The sequence below is a fragment of the Hemicordylus capensis genome, chromosome 4 (genome assembly GCF_027244095.1).
Source record: "Hemicordylus capensis ecotype Gifberg chromosome 4, rHemCap1.1.pri, whole genome shotgun sequence".
Taxonomy (NCBI): domain Eukaryota; kingdom Metazoa; phylum Chordata; class Lepidosauria; order Squamata; family Cordylidae; genus Hemicordylus; species Hemicordylus capensis.
This window is the reverse complement of record NC_069660.1, coordinates 169,873,610-169,900,852: the sequence shown is the minus strand read 5'-3', so window position 1 is coordinate 169,900,852 and position 27,243 is coordinate 169,873,610. Positions and strand designations below refer to the sequence as shown.

Here is a 27,243-nt window from a genome sequence, read left to right as displayed (position 1 = left end):
GGAGAGCGGGTCAAGCCGCTCAGGGCGAGCGGGTCAACTTGCAGAACCCCTTAAGTCTCCACACACTGTAGAGTCTCTATGTGTCATTCTATCCATATTTACCTGAATACAAGATGACTCTGAATTTAAGATGACCCTCTTACAAAAATGCAGGTTATACCTGTATTTGCTCAAAAGGAAGAGGCCTCTGAATTTAAGATGACCCCTCCCCCAGTTTCTATCATCAGCTGACTTGGAAAAAACCTAGTCTTGAATTCAGATAAATACAGTATGTATAGGTATTGTGTAAGTAATGTAGCTTTGACAGGGTTTTTTGTGAAAACTGGCAAACGCCTCCTACGCACAGCCACCAAGAGAAACATCCCTGTAGTTTGAAGTGGTGCAGCTGACACACATGTCTATCACCTCAGTGAGGCCTAAGCTGAATTCAGCTTGGATAGAGACTGAGGCCTCCTTTGGACATAGTGTGAAACCTCTGGTAAATTAATCTGTGATTAATCTGTGGAGCTGGGAATCATCCCACAGATGATCGGTGAGCTGTGGTCTCACAGCCTCTGGCTTGTGGGCAGAGGGGGCACTCCCTCTTTCTGGTGTGCCAAGGCCACATCCCAGCAAACTTCATAGTGCTTATTTTGCCAGATTGTGGGCAAGGTGTCAGGACATCAGTAGAGTGGCAGCCATTGGCCAAGATCTTTGAGGGGGCATTTCCAGAGTGATTGTGCCTTTTCAGCATCGGCCGCCCACCCACAGCAGGGAAAGGGCATTTAAACCCTTTTCCTCATTGCACTTGCACCGCCACCCTCACAAGAGCACTGCAGCCATACAGTCTTGCACAAGTACTGGTACTGGCGGATGAAAAAGGGCATTAGTTTTATGTTTCTCCAGGAAGGGCTCATGATGACTTCCAAGGAGGGAATATGTACATGAGGTAATGGCAAAGGATCCTGGGGTCTGGTCCCCATCACTTGGGGAAATAAAGGATGCACTTGGACTTGTAGACCCAGGCCAAGCAGTCCAGGAAGCCCCAAGACACTCCTGCCCCCATGCTGGCTTGCCAGCCAGGAATTAGCCTTCTCATGAGAGGATCAATCCACTGGGAGGACCAGATATTCCATGAGCTTCAGGTCTCCATTGGACTGCACTCTCAGGAGATAGCCCATCCAACTATAGGGGCCCACGCTGATGTGGGGCTCCCGCTATCTCTGGTTAATAATAGAACTCATATTCCATGTCTCCCCTTCTCCACTCAGTCCTTCCAGACTCAAAAGCAGTCCATCCTGCTCCATGTGTCTGGGTGGGTCCAAGTGGGCAGGTAACAAGAGGGATGGCTCCTAGTCCACATTCAAACTTTCTAGGCTTGGTCCAGCGTTGCAGCATATGTAGATCAACCACTGCAGGGCATCCTGGAGGAGGGTATCCACTGCTTTCAGCAATCCCTGACAATGCAGTTGGCTGTTCTGGGCAAAAGGTAAACATTGATATGTGTTTCGGGGAGACCAGACTGCCAGAGAGATCACTTGGACTGCTTCTTTGCAGCAGTCACTGGGACAGGGAAGGGTGTTGCTTGGGTACCCTTCCCGGGACTTGCATGGATCCTGCAACCAGGCTGGGTGGAAACAGCCCTCTGGCCTGCATGCATATCTCCATGGCCTTCCACTCTCATGAGAGAGTGGTCTGCTCTGGAGCATTATCCATCATCATCACCATACAGGAAGAATCTCTCCTGTGATTGGATTGAATAATGCTCCAGATGGATTGTTCTTCTCATGCCAGAGACTGCATACTCGCATCCAAGGGGGTGCTGCTGCCCCCTTTTTCTCTACAAACTGGTACAAAGAACAGAACAGAACAGAACCACTGAAGAATTCTGGGGGCCTATCTTTTAGGGGGTTATCCTGGTCATAGCTAGACTGCCCCTCGCCAGTGTGCATGGTACTGCACCAGTCTCAGGTACCTCCAAGCCAGTCGGGCAATGCTAAACATTTTGATACACATATATCTATGTGCAGGGTGGAGGGCACCACTCTATGCAGTTGGAGTGGGCAGAACCGTCCATGCAAACTTTAAAAGTAAAGGGATTGCCCCATCACTTGGGGAAATAAATGCCCTGCCAACCAGCCAGAGAGCACACAGAAACCCTCTGAAAGGATGCCTTGCTTGGTGACAGCACTGCATCAGATGTGTTTCTTTGTTATGACAGGGTTCTTTGCATGTCTTCCCTTCCCCAGATGGAAGATGTCAGAAGGTCTTGCATACAAATTGCGATGATAGGTCCTGCATGCCCAGTAACGCACCAAGGTGTCCATTGTGGGTTGCTCAGAGAGTCCAAGTCACTGGACAGAATCAGACTACAGATACGTAGGGGCAGTGGTCCCTCTAATTTTTTTCATCTCTGTGAGGAATCAGTTTTGTTCTGGGTGACAGTTTTAAGGCACTGTGTGCACACATGCATTCAGAGTGGGGCCTTTCTAATTCAATCTGAGCGGGATCTAAAATTAACTGAGCAGACATCAGAAAACTTGTGAGTGTGTGCATGTGCGCACACCTTAGAGGGAACAGTGCATGGGGGTATGTGTTTTCACAGTTTTTGAATCATGGGACAACAGGAGGTTTCTGTTGGCAGGGTTTCTGGAGGTTTATTCAGGGAATCAGCACACTGACAATTTTGCAAAGCAACATGGTATCACCACTCTGGCATGTGTGCCCTTTGTTGGGAAACAACATAATTGCACAGTTTCTGGTGTCACTGGCACTCCATGTATTTGTGCACAAATTCATGCAGTCCTTAATTGTTGGAGACCTCTCCTGCTGTGCCCGTCTTGTTGTCCCATCCTTTTTGTGCAGATTGACAAGGGGGGTGGGTGGGATAACACAAATTGGAAAGTGGGCATCCTCTAATGTGGTTCTCTCCCTTTATATGCCTTAAAGATTTGTACATGGCATCTCTGTTGCCAGGCGATGGCAGGAGGAGTGTGGAGATGGCAGAAGATGGGGCAACTGCTTGGAGAGGCAGCTGGCAAGAAGCACAGCTGTCATAGAGTGTTTCTGGGTTGGTCTGAGCTACCCTCTCTATGGTTTCGGGAGTTGCCACTGGACAAAACCCAGGTAATGGCGGGGGCAGAATTTGAACACAATGTTGCCTTCAAACCTGAGGTTTCAACAGCAAAACCCGCTACAAAACAAAGGTTCAAATTCTGGTTTGGCATTGAAAACCAACCCGTGGTTGGGTTGTGAAACCATGGTTTCATGCATTCGGACAAACATAATCTCAAACCTCTGGCATGTTTGCCTCCGGTTTGGCATTACATCCAAAAGTGGCCTGAGAGTAGTATAGGCTGAAGGACAGGACTGGCCCTAGGCTAAATAGCATCACAGGCAAAAAGTTACTTTAGTGTTCCCCACTCCCTGAAACCCCCAGTGAGTTTATCAGTGTTGCTTGTGCAAAACCTAGTAGTATATACCAGGCCTAACTACAGTTTCCGGGAGTTTTCAGCAATGCCCATGAAAAGGGCCCAGAGAGATCTTCCAGTCATTTGCTACTTTGCTGCCAGTGCTATACTGCTCCAGTTCGAGAATCCCATGAACTCTCACAGGCCTTCTTTAACTTCTCCTTCAGTCTTTTTTCTTTCTTTCTCCCTAGCACATTCACATTCAGCCAACAGTGGGCCACCAAGCCTGACTTGGCACCCCGTTCAGGTAGGCACTCTGCACAACTACTGGGCTTCCACCTCTAAGGCTGACCCTGATGATGGAGAGCAAAATTATAGACCATCTGTACTACAGTACTACACTCTAGTTGGTCTAGCATCCTGGCATCAATGGCCCAACATTCATCTAAGATAGTTGGGATCCTATACCAGTCCAGTACAAAACAGGAGGAGTAAAGAAGAACTGAAAACCCCCAGCAAGGTCACCAGCTGCTCCTCCAACATCCAAGGCAATACTGTCAGCATGCACCAGTACAGAGTGGTAGGCTAATGATATTGCCAAAGATTTGTCCCCATATGAGCCATGCATGGAAGAACCAAATCCATACGCAGCAATCCCCACAAATCTAACATTGACACACGACATCACACACACAAAACACAATATGCCTGGCACGAGGATGCCATAGCACCCTCTATTGCTTGAGCTGCTGTAGTGCAGGCAGGAAGTGGCTAGAAACAGAAAGCTGGTGTGGCCTCACACCAAGGTTTTGAACCCGCTTTTACCCCTCACACATATACTCATCACTATTAAACCTTTCTGACCACACAACACAAGAGGAGGAAGGTAGTTCCCTTGGGAGGGGCAGGCATGTGCACCAAGCACACAAGGCTCTATAGGGCAAAAGTTTACATCCCCATGGAGTACAACACCTGTCTGCAGAAGAGCTTTTTTTTTTTTTTTTTGCCAGGAGAGGAACTGGGACAAGCCACAAAGGGAGCCACAATAGCACTCAGATACGCAAGCATGCTGGTATCTCAATGAACAGGGGCCCAGAATGGGAAGCAGACAAGCCAGAGTCAATTCCAGTCAGGGGCTATGGCAAAACCAAAGCCTGACTCATCCTTTGTGTAAATGACTGGCAGTGATCATGTCAGAAGCAAAAGATGAGGAAAAGGCAGGTCTTGAACCCCTATGACTCAAAGCAGCTCTCTCAGGGGTGTAGCTAGGGGAGAGGGGGCCTGTGTTCACCCCTCTCCCCAGTGGCCCCTCAAAGGGAGGGAGATGAAGAAAATAGGGAGGGGAGGAACTGGAGAGCCCTCAAGAGCTGAGGGGCCCAGGTTCTTTAAACTCAATTATAGCTACACCCCTGAGCTCTATTTGCCCCCTCTCCATAATTAGCCTGGGTAGTTTAGTAATTGAACATCTTGAGGATGTAGGAAAAATTTTGTCCTGGATGTCCAGAATTTGAGCAAGATGATTGGTTTAACAAATGTTACTCATTTCTGGTGCTTCTCTCCAGGCATTGTTGTGTCCGTGTTTAAAAGCCCCATATTCTTATCTTTTCTTTGGCACCACAGCAGCTGACGGGCTAGGTTAGCTCAATAAACCCCTTCCCCTCCTTTTTGGCTCAACAAACCCTTTCCCCTCCTTTTTGAATAATCTCTAGCATTAGTGAAGGAGGTAGTGGGCCTCTGGGTTTAGCTGTGAAGTATATGGACAGAAAGAACCTCCTTTTTTTCTAGTGGCATTTTTTGGAGTCCCACTGCTCCCATCTGCAGGCTTGTGAGGATTCCTCTTATCCAAAAGGAAGCATCTCCTCTGTGGAGCAGCAGGGAGGAATGCAAGGAACAATAAAACACAATTGTCCTTTATTGTTACAAAATGGAAGATGAAGCTCCGTAGAGACTCCATCTCCAGCTACTGCCCCCATATGAGCTCCTAACATGTGGAATGAATGCTATGGGGGAAAATGTGTGAAACAGCCCCAGTGAATAAAGTAGGGTTTTAAAATATGTGCCCATATGCTCCCCTTGATGTTTGTATCCAGGAATTCTAACCAACAAGCCACAACAGGAGATAGATGGAAAATACATAATGTACATAATGCACATACATAATAGGAGCTTGCAAGCTTCTATTCCTTCACACATAGACACAGGCATAAGCCATGGATGTGATACTCCATTGGAAAGGCCTCAGAGGAGTCACCACAAACAGGGTCATCTGTGAGACTACAGCATCTCAGCTCCGCAGCAACCAATCATCTGGCTCATGTTTTGTTCCAGGCACTTCATTTAGCCGCATCTACCCCGTGCCCATCTGTTCAGCTGCTTGGCCATCCAGCAGCTCTTCTCTTTCCCAATGGAGATGGGGTGACTTTAGGACAACTAGGTTGGGGAACCAAAGGGGTGGCATCAAAAGGGCGGCAAAGCATGTTATTACAGGAACCAATATTTTGCTCTGCATTAAATACTTAGAGAGGCAAGGCAATGAATGTTGCTTAGTTTATTTACCTTGTTAATGAAGCTGAATGTGCCTGTTGTTGTGACAGCCAGCCAAATCTGTCTACAACTTCCTTCAGATCAAGAGACTTTGATAACTTTCCCCAATATCCATGATAACCAAGTCCCTTAGCTGGTTATTTGTTGTTAACTCAAGCAATAGGACCATGATTGTATTCTGGTGGATAGGGGAGTGGGGAATGTTTTGCGGGGAGCACCTGCTTCCCCATGAAGTCCTCCCTGCCAACTGACTGCAGCCAGAGTCAGTCATTCACTGTGGCAGCCAGCCAGGAGCTAAGTGGCTGTCTGTAAGCCCTGAGGAAGCCATTCCCCTCCCACCACAGAATCCACAGCAGTGCCTGAGCCCTGGGAGCAGAGTGGCTCTTCCCCCACCCCCCGCCGCCCGCTTCAGAGTCCCTTTCTGAAGTCAGCTGAGGTGGAAACACCCCAGTAAGGTGGAGGAAGGGATCCTTGCCTGCTAATGCCTGGTAGCAGAGGAACCACAACAAAGTGAAAGTATTTTCTGTGACAGCATCCGAGATGGAGTGGCATCTGTAAGAAAGACTCATGAGTGGAGTTGCCAACTATTCTACCTTAATAGGTTCCTATGCCTTTGTATGTTGCATGACAGACAGCAGAGCAGCAAGTACTGGTTGGGATGGTGACACCTGTTGCATAACTGCCAACCATGGAGCTTGCAAACCTTTGAGGGCCTGGAATCACACTGGGCATTGGTGCTGTGGCCTCCCCATGTGGCTTGCATGGTTCTGGGTTTGTGGAAAGCCTGTTCCCTACAGCAATGTTTCTTAACTTTGGGTCCCCAGAAGTTGTTGTCTCATCATCCCCAGGTATAGTCTTTATGGCTGGAGATGATGGGAGTTGTAGTCCAAAAACATCTGGGGACCCAAGGTTAAGAAACCCTCCTCTAAAGTATAACAGTTGGGGCTGCTGCTTCTAGAGACTAGACAGAGAAATAGAAAGAAAAGCACACAGTGTCAGGAATCTGGTCCTGGACTGTTTGTGAATAAGTGATTGAGACTGGCCATGCACTGGTGCCCTTGCTTGCTCCATCCTAGCTGCCCTGCCCTCTGTTGCCACAGAGAGTGCTATGAACTTCCCCTTCTCTGTGGAGAACTGCAGAGTTGTACTCGGTGTGCTGTGACTGTGTGTTCTGCTCCATCTGGTCAGGCTAGTCTCCTGCAAAGGGCTCATGAGTCTATACAGACAGCTGAGTGCAGTGTCTGAATAGGGCTTAGGGTTCCAGGTTTGATCTGAAGTTTCAAGGTTTTCACTTTTTTGGGGTCTTTAAGGCTGGGAAGGAATAAAATAACAGGGTGAAGGGCAAGAATCAAGACAAGAGGCTCATTTCAGCTTGGCTTGATGAGATCTTTTGCTATTAGCTCTGTTCCCATGTACATAAGGCCAGGGGTGACTCCCCCATGAGGCAAAGTGATGGGAAGCAATGGACTCAGAAGGCAAGTGTGCCATGGAGCAGCAAGTATAGGCATCCTTCTCCCCCACCCCACAGTGGGCATCACCCTCTTGCTACCATCACCCCCAAACACACCTCTGCTGCCACCACTGTGTTCACCATCCTGGGGGACACCCTCCTCTCTGGCCCTGCCAGAAAGTCAATCTGTAGAAGCCAGAGGTCAGCAACCAGGAAATCTGTCAGAAGCAGGCAAAGTCAATGTCACAGTATGCAAAAGTCAGGAGCCAGAGCATCAGTTTATCAGGAACAAGCTAAGTTGAAGTCAAACAAGCAAGAGGTCATGAACCAGCAAACCAGGGAACAAGAAACCAAAGCAGTCTGAACATGTTCACAACAAAGTTGTTTCAGCAAAAGACGACAAACTGAAGCCTGAAATGGAGCAGGTGGGAGTGTAGCCCCACTCTAGACTGGTAAGTTCTAAATTTTAAAGGGCCAGAGCCAGGAGCTAACTGTAACAGAGCTGGGTAGCTGCTGATGAAGCCTCTGCTTCATCCTCAGAGTTAAATAAGTATAAAGGTGTGTGGAGGTCTTTGTGGTGAAGACAGAGATCCTTCTAACCCCTCTTTGTCCTCATTGATGACCAGGTTCAGACTTGGAGCTCATAATGAGCTGTGACACCTGTGCACGTCTCTGACCCAGTAGGCAAGGCTAGGGAGGATAGTGTAGGGCTGCATCAGCACTAGGCTTGCCTATGGGGTAGGGATGGCAAGAGAGGAGTGGTGGCATGTTGCAATGCACTATGAGTGATGAGGCAACTGTTAAAGAGCTTGCAGCGGGAGGGGGGGGGAGATTTCTTTATCTGCTCCAACTACAGCAGAAGTGCACAGGTAAGGCAACACTGCTAATTAATATTGTTTGCAGACATGGAGTTAAAGTTTCAAATAAAGTAGTAGTTTATTTAGGAAATGCTTCAGGGAGTTGGGGTATGCACGGAACCGTTTCTGGTAGTTTGGTTTGAATTCAAGAAAAATTTGAACTGGTCAGCCGGCCTGGAAGCTGTTTTGAGTCAAGGGCATGCACCCTTGGTTGTTCATAAATAGGCATATTTGACTGAGATTAAACTGCTTTCTATCTATGTGTTTGCTAAGCGTTGACGACACCAACTTGACGGCACTTTATCAATCAATCCGTCAAGCTGCTTTCAAGTGTAGGGACATAAAGAGCTTCCTTAATTCTCAAGGTTATGCTGCTTCCCTTACATCTGATTTTTGCTTTCCCTCTGGAGTGATCTTTCTGCTATTTGCCAGGCTGATTGAGGTCTTAAAATTCAAATCCAACTCACTAAACAGTTCCTTGTCTTTAATCAGATTTGCAGTTGTGCCACTATCAACATTAGATTCTCACAGTAATTTTCAGAAGATTTAAAAGTTTTCAGAAATTGTGAATCCCCCTTTCTGTCCTTTTCTTTGAATCCCTGTTGGCCCTGTTTTTCTGCTTTGAAGATATTCTGGGTGATCAGTCATCCCTCTTGGAATTTCCTTCAGCAGTCCTGTGGCTAGGGCCTTTGTTCTGAGATCAATTCACTTGCAAAATGACCTGGCTTCTTATATAGCCAGCACACCTTGCTCCTTTGTTTGGTCTGAAGCACTGTAACCTGACTGTTTTGGTCAGATATTTCACAAGGAATTGCATCTGATCTTAAACCAAAGTCCTGAAGTCTAGAAATCAAAAATTCAAAATCAATTTGTTCTCTTGATTCCAAAACATAACATATCACGTGAAATCTCTCTGGCAGACCATTCAAAATAAATTCAATAATTGCTTGATCTGGTCATTTAACACTTTCTTGTGAACACCTTCTTGTAATGTCTAGGATTTGACTAACATGCTTAGTTAATTCTGTCCTTCTCTGAGTTTCATATTACATAGTCCCGCAATCAGATCTATGCTAGTATTAGTTGTCTTTCTAGCATATAGGCATTTTAAAATCTCCAAAGCTTCCTTAGCTATCCTGGTTTTTCTCAAATGCACAATAATTGAGTCACTCACATGCAAGTGGATGAATCAGTAGACCTTTCTGTTCTTGGCATTCCATCCTGCTTGTTTTCCAGCAGCTTCAGGAGAGGAGAGCTGGTCTTGTGGTAGCAAGCATGACTTGTCCCCATAGCTAAGCAGGGTCTGCCCTGGTTGCAGCTGAATGGGAGACTTGATGTGTGAGCACTGCAAGATATTCCCCTCAGGGGATGAAGCCACTCTGGGAAGAGCAGAAAGTTTCAAGTTCCCTCCCTGGCTTCTCCAAGATAGGGCTGAGAGAGATTCCTGCCTGCAACCTTGAGAAGCTGCTGCCAGTCTGTGAAGACAATACTGAGCTAGATAGACCAATGGTCTGACTCAGTATATGTCAGTTTCCTATGTTCCTATGTCCTCTCCCAAGATGCTTCCAGCCCCTGAGCCAGGAAAAAGGAACCCATCCTGAATAACCATGTTTCAAAATTAAATCAACCCAGCCTCAGGATTGCTGCTTGTCCCTGTGCTGATGTCTCCATGGCAAAAAGGTTCCCTGAAATTTCTCTGGAACTCATTTCCAATCAAGTAGACTTTCGACTTACTTCCTGTGCCTCTTTGTCTTCTTTTTCTTTGTTCACTGGACCCTGTTAGACTCAGGAGGGGAGACTTCTATATCTGTCCCAGCTATGTTGGGAGAGAGCTGGTCACGGGAGAGGAGAGCTGGTCTTGTGGTAGCAAGCATGACTTGTCCCCTTAGCTAAGCAGGGTCCACCCTGGTTGCATATGAATGGGAGACTTGATGTGTGAGCACTGCAAGATATTCCCCTTAGGGGATGGTACTGCTCTGGGAAGAGCAGAAGGTTCCAAGTTCCCTCCCTGGCATCTCCAAGAGAGGGCTGAGAGAGATTCCTGCCTGCAACCTTGAGAAGCCGCTGCCAGTCTGTGTAGACAATACTGAGCTAGATGGACCTATGGTCTGACTCAGTATATGGCAGCTTCCTATGTTCCTTCCTATGGAAGTGTACAGGTAAGGGAACACTGCTAATTAATATTGTCTTGAGACATGGAGTCAAGGTTCCAAATAAAGTTATAAAAAAAGAAGAAGAAAGTCTCTCTCTCTCCAGGTAAGAGAATGAAACCTGAGACTATCAGTCTAACATAGGGAAATCAGAGTAGAGAAAGCATGGTCAGAGGGGGAATGCTCTTATTGGCTATCTCTACCCCTAATGCCCCTAGTGGTCAATAGGGTTGCTAAGAGTTGATGCAATCAGGAGTTGGTGCTAAGAGTTGATGCCATCAGGAGCTACATCGCCAACAGCAACAAGTTGCATTAGGCTCCACCCCATGCCATCAGGTATTGTCAGGCTCTCTCCTGTGACTTGCCAAGCGCCATCACCTTCTTTCCCACATGGCTCTATGCTACAGTTTCTAACTCTGAGATATTCACACCCCCACTCCACAATATTTTGTACAATATCAAACCATTAAAATTTCCAGGGTTGCTTTGAATAGTCTCTTAAAGATTGATGTCAGTTCCTGTGGATTCCAGGCCAATCCTGAAGGGTTAACAGGCATTAAGGTCATAACAGGCATTAAGGTCATGCACATGACCATAACTGCCAGCAGGGAGGAGGGCTGGCAAGTAGATAGGCTCCTGCCTGCCTCCCCACACACGATCACCCTCCCCAGTTCACACTGCTGCTCCCCGTGGCACACATGCGCCACAGCAGCGAGTGACAGAGCAGGGAGCCAGAGGAGGAAGTCCTCCGGCATCCCTCAATGCACCGTGCCAGGAGTGTGGTGCATTGAAGGATCCTCCCTCAGCTTGGTGCTCTTGCCACTCGGCTCTGTATATGCTCTGGCTGCATGAAGCCTGAGCATAAACATGACCCCAGCACTGGGGTTATCCTGATCCTAAAGGCTGGGGTAAAATGGGTTGGGTGGGAGGGCTCAATCCCGGTACTGCAAACGAGCAGCACAACCCAGGCTGGGCTGCCTTATTCTGAGTTACACTGCTTGTGTGAATAGGCTTAGTATGAACCCTCTGGATTGACCAGGTGTGGTATAAAACACTAGGAGCCCAGCCTTTTGTTCTTGTCTGTTCAACAGAGCAGTAGGTTCTGCCTGCTGGACTTCAAGCTCCAGTTGAAGCCATTGGTCTCAGATACCCTATTGCATCCATCTTGGTATGGATGCAGCAGCTGCTCTTGGCCCCAGCCTGGCCCTGACACGTTGTGCATTCCCTCCCCTCCAAGCTAAGTTATTTTCCAATGTAGCTCATTTAGTTTAGCAGCAGATGATGCTGTGGATTGGAAAGTGTAATAGGGTTCTAGTCTACACTTTCCATACAAGCAAGGCATGTCTATCTAATTAAAGCCACAGCCAAATTGCACAGTCAGGGGACTGACCTGCATTATTAAAAGACAGGTGGTGCTGTTTCGCTGCTGGAGGAGAGCAGGCAGTGAAAGGAGTCAGGTGTTCAGGAAGGCTGTGCTAGACAGGGGGCGCCCGAGCCTCATGCTCTCCAGTCCCAGCAGGAAGCCGTGAATCTATGCCAAGAAGCCACAAATCTCTTGAATCCACCAGTGAGCGAGTGACAGTTTTTTAGCAGTTAATAAAGAAAACATCTTTAGCTAGTGAGTGGGGGGAAGGCATGATTTCCCTCTGATAGTTGCTTCTATTCTGCATGCTAATTTGAGCTGAATATGGAACAGCGTGTAATTACTGTAGAGTGGCTGCTTGGCTGCCGCGGCCACATGCCTGCAGGAATCACAGCTTTTAACTTGTGCTGGAATATGAAGGTATCACTGCAGCAGAAGGAGCAAAAGAAAGGAATGCTTAGGCATCCACCGAGGCTGCCAAGCAGAGGCTCCCAGCTTCTAGTCTTGCTCCAGGCAACCAGGCCTTGCCTGCTCTTTGTCTACCTTGAGACCAAGAGGCCCAGAGTCTTCACACAGGAGAAACTGGCAGGACAGAAGAGCTGTGAGCACCAGCACCCTGTGTTCTGTGCCTACTGAGGGGGTAGAACAGTTGCCATGGGAAAGAGAGACTTCTTCTCTCTGGCTGCAGTCCAGATGGCTGTTGTTCAGGCAGTATCCTCACACAAGCTAGCTCCTTTTCCTCACTCCGATTCAGAGGCCCAGCAAACTCCCTTAAGCTAAAAGGCAAATGGTCCAGTTGCAGATCAGCACTGGGGTCGGCCATCAGTGCTCCTGCTGGTATTCTTTGGGCACAGTTCCACACAAATGACTATGTGGAATTTGTCCAAGTGAGCTGATATACAAATAGCATTAGTGGAGTAGAAGGAATGGGAACAGATACTCAGCAGCTGAGGACCTTCCCAGAAAATAGAGATTTTGCAGCATCATAATACAATCCTGACTGACACGAGTTCTATGTTGCTGCAGCACACTGATATCATAGGATGACTCTGCATTAGTGCAGGATTGCAGCTTAAATGCTCAGCTGTTATCCATTTGCTGTAGACGATTTTGATTCCTTTCACTTCTCTTACTGAGTTATCACACATATTTCCAGTCCACCTACAACCCTTTACCATTGGGAGAACACAATTGCACCCAGACCCAAGGGGACACGGACACAAGTATCTTTGGTGAAATTGGCCACATTTATTGAGACATAGTTATTGTGTGCAAATATGGCACTCAGCTGGGATTTGCGCTCTACCCACCACAGTGCCAGACATGTGCATGGCCGCCTTGGCTTAGGTGACAGTAGTGCTAGCATCCTGGCTCCAGGCAGCTCCATCGCTCTAAGAGGGAGGTGCCCATCTTAGCTGACCTAAGGTCAGGTCTCTGGTACTAACGACACCCCTCCGATGCTGCCCAGCCATACGGAATGATGTCACTTTGCAGAGAAGGAGGGCTGAGCAGCATCCCTGATCTGTCAAGCTTCAAGGGATCTGCTCATCCCCCTTGATGACAAATGCTTACCTGGGGTGCAGCACCAAGCTTAAGCAGTTGCTTCTCACCACACTATACCTGCCCCAAATGTGACCCATAAATTATGACACTAACTACCTGAAGGGAATACAGACATAGGCAGGCGAAAAAAGGTGCACCAGTTTTTGTACCAACTGGCCAATTAGGTGTGGACCCAAAAAATTCCTGCCTGGCCCCAAATGGCAACCATCCCTTTTATATCTGAGGGATGGGAGTGAGGGGGTGACTGAGAGAAGCAGACTAAGCAGGCGCATGTGCTCTGCGCGCACTGCCCTGAAGCCCCGCCCCCACGAGCAACCGGGGAGCCAATGAAAACGGCTCCCCAGTGCCACGTGCTCCTTAAAGGGGGGCTGGGGGAAACAAGCCATGCTGCCCAGTCGGTCAGCGAGCAGCTAGATTCCCTAAATGTATCTAGTATGTCGTTTGGTGTGGAGTTTTGGGTGGAATGTGATTGTCTGTTTCATCAGTGTGGGTGGAAATAAAGTGAGATAGTTCAGCAAGCAGCCAGGAAGAATAATTCACTGCCACAGTGGAAAAAATACAGATTTAAGGGAACAACAACTGTGAAGCAACTCAGCATAATAACAAGAGAGACAAAGGGAATTTAAAATCTCCATTGACCAGAATGCTCATTTGCATTAGGACTGCTTCTCCTCTGCTTTCTCTCCCACAATAACAACAATCAGACATTAACATAAGAGCAAGAGAGAGGCTCAAAGGCAATTTAAGCCTCATGTATGAAAACACTCAAAGAGAGCAGGCGTGGCACAGAGCAGGAGAGTCTAAGCAAGTATGCTTAATTAAAGATACTTTGTTTTGTAAACTTGAGTCATCTGAGTGATTCTTGTAAGCAACATCTTCTGAAACACCTGTGTCATCCTGATGGATGACAAGACAAGAGACCCCACCCAACCCTTATGCTAATGTTCTATGACTGTTAATCATTTTACTAGGAGTTTTTTTTAAGCAGATGAATGGTTTATTGCATCACTCAAGCATGCGAGTTTGCTCATGTAGTCCTTTGGCAGCGTGGGGAGTGGTGAACCGCAACAAGACCACCACCACCCATGCAAACAGCAGTGCTTTGCCATTTTATGACATTTTGCTTTTTCTTTAAAAGCAATGTGTTCCCAACTCTCCAGTACTGAAGTGCTCCCTGGCAGGGTCACCACCAAAGGGGGTTGCCCCTTTGGGGGACACACTTTGGGAGACGGCGAGGGCCAGATTGTTTGGCCCAAGATCCGTCATGGGTGTGTAGAGATGAGTGGGTTCTTGGCTTCTTTTTGAAATCCTGGGTGAGTTGAGTTAATGTGTTTGGGTCTGGAGATGGGGAGACAGGAGGTGTATCCACTGATTATGGGGCAGCTATTCCGCTGGTGGTGGGGAATAGAAGAAATAACATTGACAGGTCAGAATAGAAAAAATAACATTGACAGGTCAGCAGGCCGTTGCAGGCGAAGTAAAACCAGAAAGTTAAGTGCTGTCTCCCCTTTTGGCTGTCCTGCCAGCTCTTTGACCTTGGAAAGCAATGCTAACAACCCACAGAGTCTTGTCTTGCTCCTCTGTAATGCTAGGTCGGTCCAGAATAAACCAGAAATAATCCATGATTTGATTCTGGATGAAGGGGCCAATCTGTTATGTATTATGGAGACTTGGTTGGGAGAGGCTGGTGGCCCAGTCTGGTCCTGGCTTCTTCCTCCAGGGTACTCTGTTGAGGATCAGGGGAGGGGAAGTGGGTGGCTGTGGGGAGGTGAGGTGGATCAGGGGAGGGAAGGTTGAGTGGCTGTGGTCTATAAAAACAATATCTCTCTGACCAGGATCCCTGTTGACCATCTTGAATGTGTGTACCTGGGTTTGGGATAGACTGGGGATAGACTGGGACTTCTGTTGGTGTAACGATCGCCCCGCTGCCTGACGGAGTCCCTAACTGAGCTGATGGACTTGATCTTGGGTTTGACGTTGGAGTCTGCAAGGCTTGTGGTGCTGGGGGACTTCAGTGTTCACTTTGGGACCAATTTGTCCAGGGCGGCTCGGGGGTTCATAGCGGCCATGATAACTATGGGCCTATCCCAGGTGGTCTTGGGACCTACATATATTGCTGGTCATATGCTTGATCTGGTCTTTCACTCTGAACCGGGTGGTGTTCCATGGGTGGAGACTCCTGTGATTTCCCCATTGTCATGGACAGACTGGTTAAGGTTGACCACGTTCATGACCACGTTCCACCTCCACAGAGGTGAAGGGACCATTAGGATGGTCCACTTGAGAAGGTTACTGGATCCATTAGGATTCCAAGAAGCCTTGGAGGGATTTCATAATGGCTCTGGTGACCCGGTCGACACTCTGGTGGAGAATTGGAATAATCAACTCACCAGGGCAGTGGACACGATCGCTCCTAAGCATCCCCTCCAACCTTCTTTGAAACTGGCCCCTATGTATACGGAAGAACTATGGCAGCTGAAGTGGCAAGGTAGATGACTAGAGCGCAAGTGGAGGAAGACTCGACTCGAATACTATAGTTTATTACATAGAGAGCATTTAAAGATCTTTGCTTAGGTGATATGTGCGGCAAAGAAGTGATTCTTTCCCTTCTGTATCGCATCCGCAAGTTCACACCCGGCGGAGTTGTTTAGGGTCGTGAAGAGGATAATGTGTGCCCCTTCCCCCTCGAATCAGTACTTAGAATCAACAATTACTTGTTGTGATGTTTTTAATGAGTTATTTGTGTAACTCATAGTGTACAGAGTCTCACAAGTTACATTTGTGTAACTATGTGTACATAGTGTACAATAGTTACAGAGTGTACAATAGTGTACAATAGTTACAGAGTCTGTGCCAAGGTGTCCAGCAGCTCCTCTTATGTGATGACCCTGGATCAGATTCAGTTTGTGACTCCTGATGATGTGGACAAGTTGCTTGGAATGGTGCAGCCTACCACCTGCCCTCTTGTTCCTTGTCCGACATGGCTTATACTATCTGTCAGGGAGGCTGTTGTAGAGGGCCTGGTAGAGATTATAAATACTTCTCTGAGGGAGGGCAGGATGCCTCCTTGCTTTAAGGAGGCAATCATTAGACCGCTTCTAAAGAAGCCTGCCTTGGATCCCTCAGAGTTAAATAATTACAGGCCTGTCTCCAACCTTCCATATTTGAGCAAGTTGATTGAGAAGGTGGTGGCCTCCCATCTCCAGGTGGTCTTGGAAGAAACTGATTATCTAGACCCATTTCAAACTGGCTTTCAGGCAGGCTATGGGGTGGAGACTTCCTTGGTCGGCCTGATGAATGATCTGCAATTGGGAATTGACAGAGGGAGTGTGACTCTGTTTGCCCTTTGGATCTCTTTCTATACTATTGACCATAGTATCCTTCTGGAACATCTGATTGGAGGCACTGCTTTGCAGTGGTTCCACTCCTATCTCACAGGCAGATTCCAGATGGTGTCTCTTGGAGACTGTTCTTCAAAACCTGAACTTTCATATGCTTTTTAACATCTACATGAAACTGCTGGGAAAGATCATCAGGGGATTTGGTGCAGGGTGTTATCAATATGCTGATGACACCCAAATCTATTTCTCCATGTCAGCATCATCAGGAGAAGGCATAACCTCCATAAACACCTGCCTGGAGGCAGTAATGGGCTAGATGAGGGATAACAAACTGAGGCTGAATCCAGATAAGACGGAGGTACTTATTGTGCAGGGTCGAAACTCGGGAGACGATTTTGATCTGCCGGTTCTGGGAGGGTCACGCACCTCCGGAAGGAACAGGTATGCAGTCTGGGGGTGCTTCTGGATCAGAACCTCTTCCTGGTGTCCCAGTTTGAGGTGCTTTTTATCAGCTTCTAGGTGATACACCAGCTGCGTCTGTTTCTTGAGATGAATGACCTCAAAACAGTGGTACCTCTAGGCTGGTAACCTCTAGGCTGGATTACTGCAATGCACTCTATGTGGGGCTGCCTTTGTACGTAGTATGGAAACTGCAGTTGGGTCATCTAGGAGAGAACATATTCCTCCTGTGCTGAAGGAATTGTACTGGCTGCTGATATGTTTCTGGGCAAAATACAAGGTGCTGGTCATTACCTATAAAGCCCTAAACAGCTTAGGCCCTGGGTATTTAAGAGAACATCGTCTTCGCCATGAGCCCCACCACCTGCTAAGATCATCTGGAGAAGTTCACCTGCAGCTGCCACCAACTTGTCTGGTGGCCACTTGAGAACAGACCTTCTCCTTTGCAGCCCCTGGACTTTGGAATGCGCTCCCTGTTGAAATAAAAGCCTCTCCATCTCTGGCAACTTTTAAAAAGGCACTGAAGACACATTTATTCACCCAGGCTTTTAATTAAATTTATAGTTTTAAATAATTTTAATACTGGGTTTTAAATGTTTTCAATCTTTTAAATGATTTTAATTGATAACTGATTTAATGTTTTAAATTATTTTAATTATAAACCACCCAGAGATGCAAGTTTTTGGCAGTACTGAAATATTTTAAATAAATAAATAAAAATAAAAGCAGCAAACATGAGTCTACTATAATACTTCTTGCAGAAAATCTACCTCCCTTTCTGTTACGTGATGGTGATGGTTACATGCTGCTGCAGGATCAGGGCTAATGAAAATAGGTGTGTTAAGAGCAGGGAATCTAAGTTTAAAAAAAAAACATCTTGAAAGACCCTGACTGAAAGGTCTGAAGACTGAAAGACACAGGTATATAAAGCTTTAAAAGTGGCAATGAGATAAAGTAGATAAAGCAGTGGCAATATCCTGGCAGTTGCAGTGGAACACACACACACACACACACACACACACACACACACACACACTCTTCTTCAGCAGTCATGTCCCCAAGCTGGATGGGAAATCTTGTGTGCCAATGAATGTGCAATCCCACAATCAGCAACCAGGGTAGCCTGGTTCCACCAGGAACTCCACCAATGAGTTGTTTGGGGAGAGGCTGTAGTTTAGAACACCAGTTTTGCATGCAAATGGTGCTAGGTTCAATTCTTAGCATTTCGAAATAGGACCAGGAAAGGTCCCTGCCTGAAACCCTGAAAAGCCACTGCCAGTCTGTGTAGACAATTGAGGATGTGCCACTTCTATGAGCTACTGAGCTAGAATGGACTAATGATCTGATAGTATAAGGCAGCTTCTTAAGAACATAAGAACAAAAGAACAGCCCTGCTGGATGAGGCCCAAGGCCCATCTAGACCGGCATCCTGTTTTGCACAGTGGCCCACCAGATGCCACTGGAAGCCACAGGCAGGAGTTGAGGGCATGCTGTGGCCTTTAGCCCTCCAACTAGTAGCCAATGATAGACCTCTCCTCCATAAAATTATCCAAACTCCTCTTAAAGCCATCCAGGTTGTTGGCTATCACCACATCTTGTGGAAGAGAATTCCACAAGTTGATTCTGCGTTGTGTGAAAACGTACTTCCGTTTGTTGGTCCTAGATTTCCTGCCAATCCATTTAATGGGATGACCCCTGGTTCTAGTGTTATGGGAGAGGGAGAAGAATTTATCTCTATCCACTTTCTCCACATCATGCATGATTTTATAGACCTTTATCATATCTCCCCGCAGTTGTCTTTTTTTCTAAACTAAAAAGCCCCAGGTGTTGTAGCCTTGCCTCATAAGGAAGGTGCTCTAGGGCATTATAATATTAGCCATTTTATTTTCAATCCCCTTCCTAATGTTCCCTAGCATGGAACTGGCCTTTTTCACAGCTGCCGCACATTGAGCCGACACTTTCAACGAGCTGTCCACCATGATCCCAAGATCCCTCTCCTGGTCAGTCACCGACAGCTCAGATCCCATCAGAGTATACGTGAAGTTAGGGTTTTTCGTCCCAATGTGAAACACTTTACACTTGCCAACATTGAGCCGCATTTGCCACTTTGTCGCCCACTCACCCAGTTTGGAGACATCCTTTTGGAGCTCCTCACAATCTGTTTTGGATTTCACTACCTGAAAGAGTTTGGTATCATCTGCAAATTTGGCCACTTCGCTGCTTACCCCTGCTTCTAGATCATTTATGAATAAATTTAAAAGCACCGGTCCCAGTACAGATCCATGGGGGACCCCACTTCTTATTTCCCTCCATTGTGAAAACTCTCCATTTATACCTACCCTCTGTTTCCTGTCTTTTCACCAGTTAGCAATCCACACATGTACTTGTCTCCTTATCCCATGACAGCTAAGTTTCCTCAGGAGTCTTTGGTGAGGAACTTTGTCAAGAGCTTTTTGGAAGTCCAGGTATACTATGTCAACTGGATCACCTTGATCCACACTTGTTGACACTCTCCAGTGGATCCAGTTGATCCACACTTGTTGACACTCTCAAAGAACTCCAAAAGGTTTGTGAGGCAAGATTGAAAGTGAAAGTGAACCAGAAGTCATATACTCAGTGCATATGCAGGCCAAATGCTACAGAACACATGTGGTCATTTGCATGGCTTGAGAACATGTGCATCAAAGCTGGGTTCAGAACAGTTGCTCTGAGTCAGTCAGTGAAATAATGAAAATAAGATACTGAGGCTTGGCTGCCTGTGAGAACCGCTTGGAGAGCCTCGGCAGCTCCTGGCAGTCCTTGGCAGTAGATGTGTGCACAAAACCAGCTGGCCCAGGTCCAAATTCAATCCGAACTGGACTGGGACAGTTCGGTCTGGCACCCCCTCAACCCCACCTCCCCAATTCAGTCCAGTTTGATCCGGCGGGGGGTGGGGGAGGCTATTATTATTATTATTATTATTATTATTATTATTATTATTATTTAAAAAATGTACTTACCCCCTCTGGGGGCTTCTCCGAGGCTCCTCCAGAGGGTCCCCCTCCCCTGCTGGCCTACGTTAAGCGTGGGATCACCCTGTTTGGGCAGTCTTCAGCCCGTTCCGGGTCTCACCCCCATTGCGGTGGCCATTTTGGAGTGGATGCAATGTTATTGAATCCACTCTCATTTCCTACCAGAGAATCTATCTATCTATCTATCTATCTATCTATCTATCTATCTATCTATCTATCTATCTCCAAGGAGCCCAGAGCGGTGTACTACATACTTGAGTTTCTCCTCACAATAACCCTGTGAAGTAGGTTAGGCTGAGAGAGAGGTGACTGGCCCAGAGTCACCCAGCTAGTATCATGGCTGAATGGGGATCTGAACTCGGGTCTCCCCGGTCCTAGTCCAGCACTCTAACCACTACACCATGCTGAATCTACTCTCAAAACACCTCAGAAACAACAAAACCCAGTGTCCCATGGGCTTGTGGGTTTGGGGGAGGTTGGCACCCTATGTTCAGTACACCACCACTCACTCTGGGACACCCAGGTGCTCCCCAAGTGGAGTTATGGGGCTGCTGAAGTCCCCATTATTCCCTATGGGGGAAAGCTTAAAGACGTGTAAACTTCAAAAATCATTTAAAAAATCACCCCTTTGCCCAATTTCTTTGAAATCTGGGTGTTAGCTTCCTTGCACTACCACCCACCACAACCCACTCTGAGCCACCCTGGTGCCCCCACATGGAGCTATAAGGCTGATGAATTCCCCATTATTCCCAATGGGGAAAAGCTTAAAGACGCACCAATATATTAAAAAGTTCTTTAAATATCATCCCTTTGCCGAATTTCTTTGAAATTTGGGTGATAGCTTCCACCCATTGGGTGCTACCACCCAACCCACTTTGGCCACAAAATTTTTGGGTCCAATTCTGGGGTGATTTGTTTTGTCTACAAATCACTCAAATTGGCCAGGTTCAGGTACAAGTCATTTTGTACCTGAATCATTTCTCACATCCCTAGGCAGCAGTGGATCATCTGGGTGTGTAATCCACATGGCCAGCAGCTAGGACCTGGTCATCTGTGTAGGAGGTACGTTTCTTAGCCTTCCTCCCCGTGTGTCCTCCCACCCCGGTTTCTCACTGTGAGGAAGGGCTGACTGTATAGTTGAGTGCCTCCCAAAATGTGTAAGGAGGCAACGGGAAGACATTCTGGAAAGAGTTTCTCATCTTGGCTTCAGCAAGCTGTGTCAGGGATGGAAACATTTGTTTTGTTAGTGATTTGGTGGGCTCGATTCTATCATGTGCATGAAGTCCTGCTCTTGCCCAATGCTACACACCATTTCCACAGGATAGTCTGTGTGACAGGCCAGGCCTCCTGGCAGCACATTTCATATGAACACTTGCTCATGTACCCTAGTGCTGGAACTTTAGGGGCTAGAACAAGAAGGCTGCGGGAATGGATCATGTTTTTCTCATCCCTGATTTCGACAGAGGGACTAAAATGGGAACAGAGAAGAAGGAACTCTTCTTTCAGTATTAGATTGAGACTTAGAAAAGAGAAATGACAGGCAGTGCACAGTTTTTGGTGGCACTTCCAGAACAGCACCCATGGGGCTTGTCATATAGAGTATATGTGGTCTGTCAAGCCCTGAATCAGCAGCTAGAAGAGAGGGGAAATGAAGAGTTAGGTGGCAGAGACCAGAGACTATGTATAAGGCATAGCAGAGGTACAGGAATCTGAACTGAGTTTGTATACAGTGTTCAGTTTTGAATTGGAAACTGGAGTTGCCATGGGAGGAAGGGAAAGGCATTACTCATCTGTATGTACTGATTTATTGATATGACTATACATTTTAAAATGATAATTATTAAATATTAAGGCTAGAATGAAAACCAAAAATCAAATGTAAAGCTGAATGGCTGTCAAGAAAACTGCTCAGAATAGTTCAAAATGATCTGGAAGGCAAGCTTATGCCTAGATAGAGTGACGGCGGAGTGCAGTCTGAAGGCAGGACTCCTGGAATGATGAGGGGAGATCTGGGACGAATGCTGAGAAACCGACCAAATTGGCTGCCATGCAGAACAGAGTCTTTGGCTCATTGTGCCAAAGGGCCCTGCTTCCCCTCTGCCAGGGCTGCCAGTGTCAGGCACTGGGAACAGATGGGCTACGATACAGACACCCAGCTTCATTACCCACCAATATGGAAACTGTCACTTGTAGGAAAAAAGCACAGCCAGGAACATGTGTTGGCTCCTTGGCAAGCGGGTGGCTTCATGCTAGCGTGGGAGGCCTTGCTCACTCAGCACTTTGGAAGGGCACTGCAGCATAGAGCAGGTGTTCTTCCTCAGGACTCCCAAATAGAGATGCACATGCACAATTCTGCAGATGACTCTCTCAGTACCACCACGGTGCAGCCCTATTGAGACTGTGACTCCCTCCATTTCTATTCAGTCTGCAGAAGCCCTTTTGGAACTGAGTTGCCTTCCCCAGCAATGGAGAATCCTGACACACAAGTTTTTGGATGAAACCTTCAATGATGTGCATGTAGATTCCTTGCTCATTTTAAAATGCACTGGTTTATTCATAATTAGGAAATGTCGATGTCATTTTAAAATTTTTCACTGAATTGTTTGTTATCTTGCAATGATGTATGTACAGTATGTATGTATTTAAATTGCTGGGAACCAGTTTGAGTGCAAAGCAGAAAAGTGGCATACAAATGAAGTGACTACAGTATGTAACTCACACTTGGGGCTAGTCCAATTAAATGTTGTTGTTGTTTTAAATGAACTTTCTTCAGTAGCTTCCATTGCTCATATTCTAGGAGCTCCCATTAATCAGGGGACAAGTTACTAATAATATCTATTATTAATATCTATTTCAGTAGTCAACATGCTTCACATAGGAACAACATAGGAAGTTGCCTCATACTGAATCAGACCATTGGTCCATCTAGCTCAGTATTGTCTACCCTAGGGGTTCCCAACTTGTTTCACAATAAATTGTGGCCGGGGATGATGGGAATTGTAGTTCAGCAACATCTGGACTACCACAGGTTTGAAACCCCTGATCTACACTGACTGGCAGTGGCTCTCCAAAGTTTCAGGCAGGAATATTTCCCAACCCTAGCTGAAGATGCTAGGAATTGAACCTGGGACCTCCTGCATGCAAAGCAGATGCTCTGCCTACGAGCTATGACCCTATCACATATCTTATCTGCTTATAACTCTTACAACAACAACAACAACAACAACAACAACAACGCTGTAAGGTAGGTCAGTATTATTCTCCCCATTTTGCACATGTGTGGGGGCAGACTAGAGCCACCAGATGAGTTTATGGACTCCAACTACCTACTTCATAGCTCAGTGCTACTTATGCTACTCCAGCTCTCAAGAGCTGCCTTTCAAGCTCCTTCTCAAGCCCCCCCCCCCCCCCCCACCTTGATTGTGCAGTTTTGGAGACATAAGGAGCTTATCTCCTTTCTCTGATGTACATAAATGAAACTCTTCACTGTGTGGAAAGTTCACTGTCACTTCAAGGTAAATGTTCATTGTGGAGGTGCTGTGGCCTTGATCTTGCTTGCAAGCTATCTCCTCAGAAAACCTAGAATCAGAGGATTGAAAGACACCAACACTTCACAATTTGTACATTGAAAGTGTGTGGGAGCTCTCCACTTTGCTGCATCCCCCTTCATTGGCCAGTACAGCAAGGAAGAATGGTTCCTGGGAAGGCTTGAACCCCAGCCCTACTTGTTTTAGAAACTTAGCAGCCCTACATTGCACTGCACCTAATCTGTCCTGCAGCTTCAGCAAAATGGCAGAAAGGGATAAAGAAGCCAGATCACAGGAATCTGAGAGACCATCAGCAAATGAGTCGACTCAGGGAAAAGAGGAAAACTCTTAGCTTTTCAATGGACTTGGTAAAAGCTGGAATGGAATGGGCTGGACCAACCCTTAAAAATCTAACTGGATCCCAAAAACCGATATGTGTTAGAAACACTGGAGAACAATATTGTAGCACTGAAATAATTCCAATATTACACTTTTATTAATTTTTATTAATATTTACACTTTTATTTGGCCCTACTGTGCCAAAATGGACTGGCATGATGCAACCTCATGAAACAGCCCAGAACAGCAACCTAAATGCAAAACTGCATCCCAAAAACAGTGGAATGGGCTCGAGGCAATGGACAAGAGTACTGTAACAAACACTGAAATATTTCCAATTGTACAGTTTTATTAACCCAGAATGGCACCCAAACTGTCAATCTGCATCCCCAAAACAGTAGAATGGGCTAGGGATGTGCACAAATTGATTTAGTGTTCCATTTTGGTCTCCGTTCTGTTCCACAAAAAGTTCCATCAGAACAACTGGTCGATCTGGTCTTTCAATGACCCGGTTCTGATGTGGAAAATTCAGAGCACCATTTTGGAATTCAAAATGGTCTTCTGGCCACTGCATATATGTGGCAGCCATTTGCGTGGAGTGCTGACCACACAATTGGTTGCTGTGTGTGCACAGAGGCCAGAAAAGTGCCATTCTGAACCCCAAAGGCATTCAGAACACACTTGGAACGTTCCAGCTTGAAACTGGTCATTCTGAGCTTGGCTCTTCATTTGAAGTGTGTTCTGTTCTGAGCTTGGAACACTCAAAATGGCCTGTTTCAAAGTGGAAAGTTCTGAGTGCGCAACATTCTGCACATCTCTAGAATGTGCTGCATAAACTGGAGAAAACATTTTATCAATGAAATAGTTCAAATCTTGCATTTTATGAGCCCCTTCAGTGCCAATAATGGACTAGAATGTGCAATCACCTGAAACAGCCCAGAACAGCCTCCAAATGACAGGACTCTACCCCCCAAAACAGTGGGATGGGCTGCATACACTGGAGAAGAATATTGTAACACCAAAAGCATTCCAATCTTAAACTTTTATTAACCCCTTCAGTGCCTGAAACAGCCCAGAACACCCCCTAAACTACAGGACTCCAACCCCAAACTGTCAAGCTGCATTCCAGAAACAGTGGAATGGGCTTTGGAAACTGGAGAAGAGTATTGCAGCACTAAAATATTTCTAATCTTGCACTTTATGAATCCTTTCAGTGCCAAAAATGGACCAGAACAGCTCAATGGCTGAAAGAGCTCAGAATGACCCTCAAACTGTCAAGCTGTGTCCTGTATCCTACCAAGAAAACCACATGGCTCTGTGATCGCCAAGAGTCGACACTGACTCAACGGCACAGTCTTTCCTTTCCTTACTGACTGTGGAGGGTCAGGAGTCAGGACCTGAGAGTTGGTTTAGTTCTACCAGTTCTGGATGAGGTTACACTCCCCCGGAAAGATCAGGTATGTAGCTTGGGAGTGCTCTTGGATCCAAAACTCTATCTGGATTCTCAGGTTGAGGCAGTGGTCAGGAGTGCTTTTTATCAGCTTTGGCTGATATGTCAGCTATGCCTGTATCTGGAGGTAAAGGTAAAGTGTGCCGCCAAGTCAGTGTTGGCTCCTTTGGTAGAATACAGGAGGGGTTTACCATTGCCTCCTCCCGCACAGTATGAAATGATGCCTTTCAGCATCTTCCTATATCGCTGCTGCCCGATATAGGTGTAAATGACTTTAAAACTGTGGTGCATATGGTGGTAACCCACAGGCTTGACTACTTTATTGCACTCTACATGGGGCTGCCATTGTACATAGTCCAGAAAGTACAATTGGTACAGAATGTGGCAGCCAGACTGGTCTCTGGGACAACCCAAAGAGGCCATATTGTATAACATTAATTTTAAAAGAACTGAACTAGCTGCCAATATGTTTCCAAGCTAAATGCAAAGTGCTGGTTATTATCTATAAAGCCCTCAATGACTTGGGTCCAGGGTACTTAAGAGAGCACCTTCTCTGTCATGAACCCTGTTGCCTATTAAGATCATCTGGAGAGGTCCTGTTACAGTTGCCACCAGCTCATTTGGTGGTGACTCGGGACCAGTCCTTTTCTGTGGCTGTCCCGGGGACTTTGGAACAAGCTCCCTGTTTAAATAAGAGCATCTCCTTCTCTGTTTGCTTTTAGGAAGACACTCAAAACACACTTGTTTTCTCAGGCTTTTAACTGAAATTAATTTTAAACTATTTAATTTGTTTTTATCTCATGACATTGTTTTAACTTTTTATTCTGTGGAATTGTTCTAACTGTTTTTGCTTGGTTTTATCTTTGCTGTGTTTTAAATTGTGTACACATTCTGGAGATGCACATATCAAGTGGTATATAAATATGATAAATAGATAGACAGACTGGGATTACGCAATTGCCTGAAACAGCCCTCCGAAACATCAAGCTATATTCAAAAACAGTGGAATGGGTTGTAGATACTGGAGAAGAATACTTGCACATTTATGAATCCTTCCCTTCACTGCCAAAAATGGACCATAATAGCACAATGGCCTGAAACAGTCTAGAACAGCCCCCAAACTGTCAAATTGCATCAAACAAACAGTTGAATGAAATACTGGAGAAGGGTATTACAGCACCAAAATATTTCCAATCTTGAACTTCTATGAATCCTTTCAGTGCCAAAAATGGACTGGAACAGCACAACAGGCTGAAACAACCCTGAACAACACCTGAACTGTCAAGCCGAATCCCATAAACAAAGGAATGGGCAGCAAACACTGAGGAAGAATATTGTAGCACTTAAATATTTTCCGTATTACACTTTTAATCCCTTCTGTGCCAAAAATGTACTGGAACAGAGCAATGGCCTGAAACAGCCCAGAACAGCCCCCAAACTACAGTATTCCATCCCAAAAACAGTGGAATGTGCTGCTTATACTGGAGAAGAATACGGAGCATTGAAGTTTTTCCAATCTTGTGAACTCCTTCAGTGCCAAAAATGGACCAGAACAGCACAAGTGTCTTAATTGTCAGGTTGCATCCCAAAACCAGTGGTATGTGCTACAGACTTTGAAAAAAAGTATTGTAGCATGGAAAAAATCCCAATAGTGCACTGTTCTTAACCCCTTCAGTGCTGTGTCATCTGTTTTTGGCTTGAATGGACACAAGACATTGATACTGTGCGCTCAAGAAGTGTGCGCCTAAGGGCAGTTGACACATACACACAAATACAAATACAAAATGCACACACGCAGAC

General features: G+C 46.3%; 2 long non-coding RNA genes across 16 annotated transcripts in view; one reads left to right on the top strand and one right to left on the bottom strand.

Moving 5' to 3' along the window:
- The window catches only part of LOC128322712 (uncharacterized), a 255,068-nt gene that overhangs the window by 185,561 nt on the left and 42,264 nt on the right, over positions 1-27,243 (top strand). The window contains exon 12 of one of the 15 annotated variants that reach the window (XR_008305914.1): positions 22,552-22,886. The exons of the other annotated variants lie outside the window; for them this stretch is intronic. This is a non-coding gene — a long non-coding RNA (uncharacterized LOC128322712). Of the gene's footprint in view, positions 1-22,551; positions 22,887-27,243 lie in introns of those variants that run through there. 15 annotated transcript variants of the gene reach the window in all.
- Positions 1-27,243, bottom strand: part of LOC128322713 (uncharacterized) — an 80,309-nt gene that overhangs the window by 24,069 nt on the left and 28,997 nt on the right. The window lies entirely within an intron of this gene.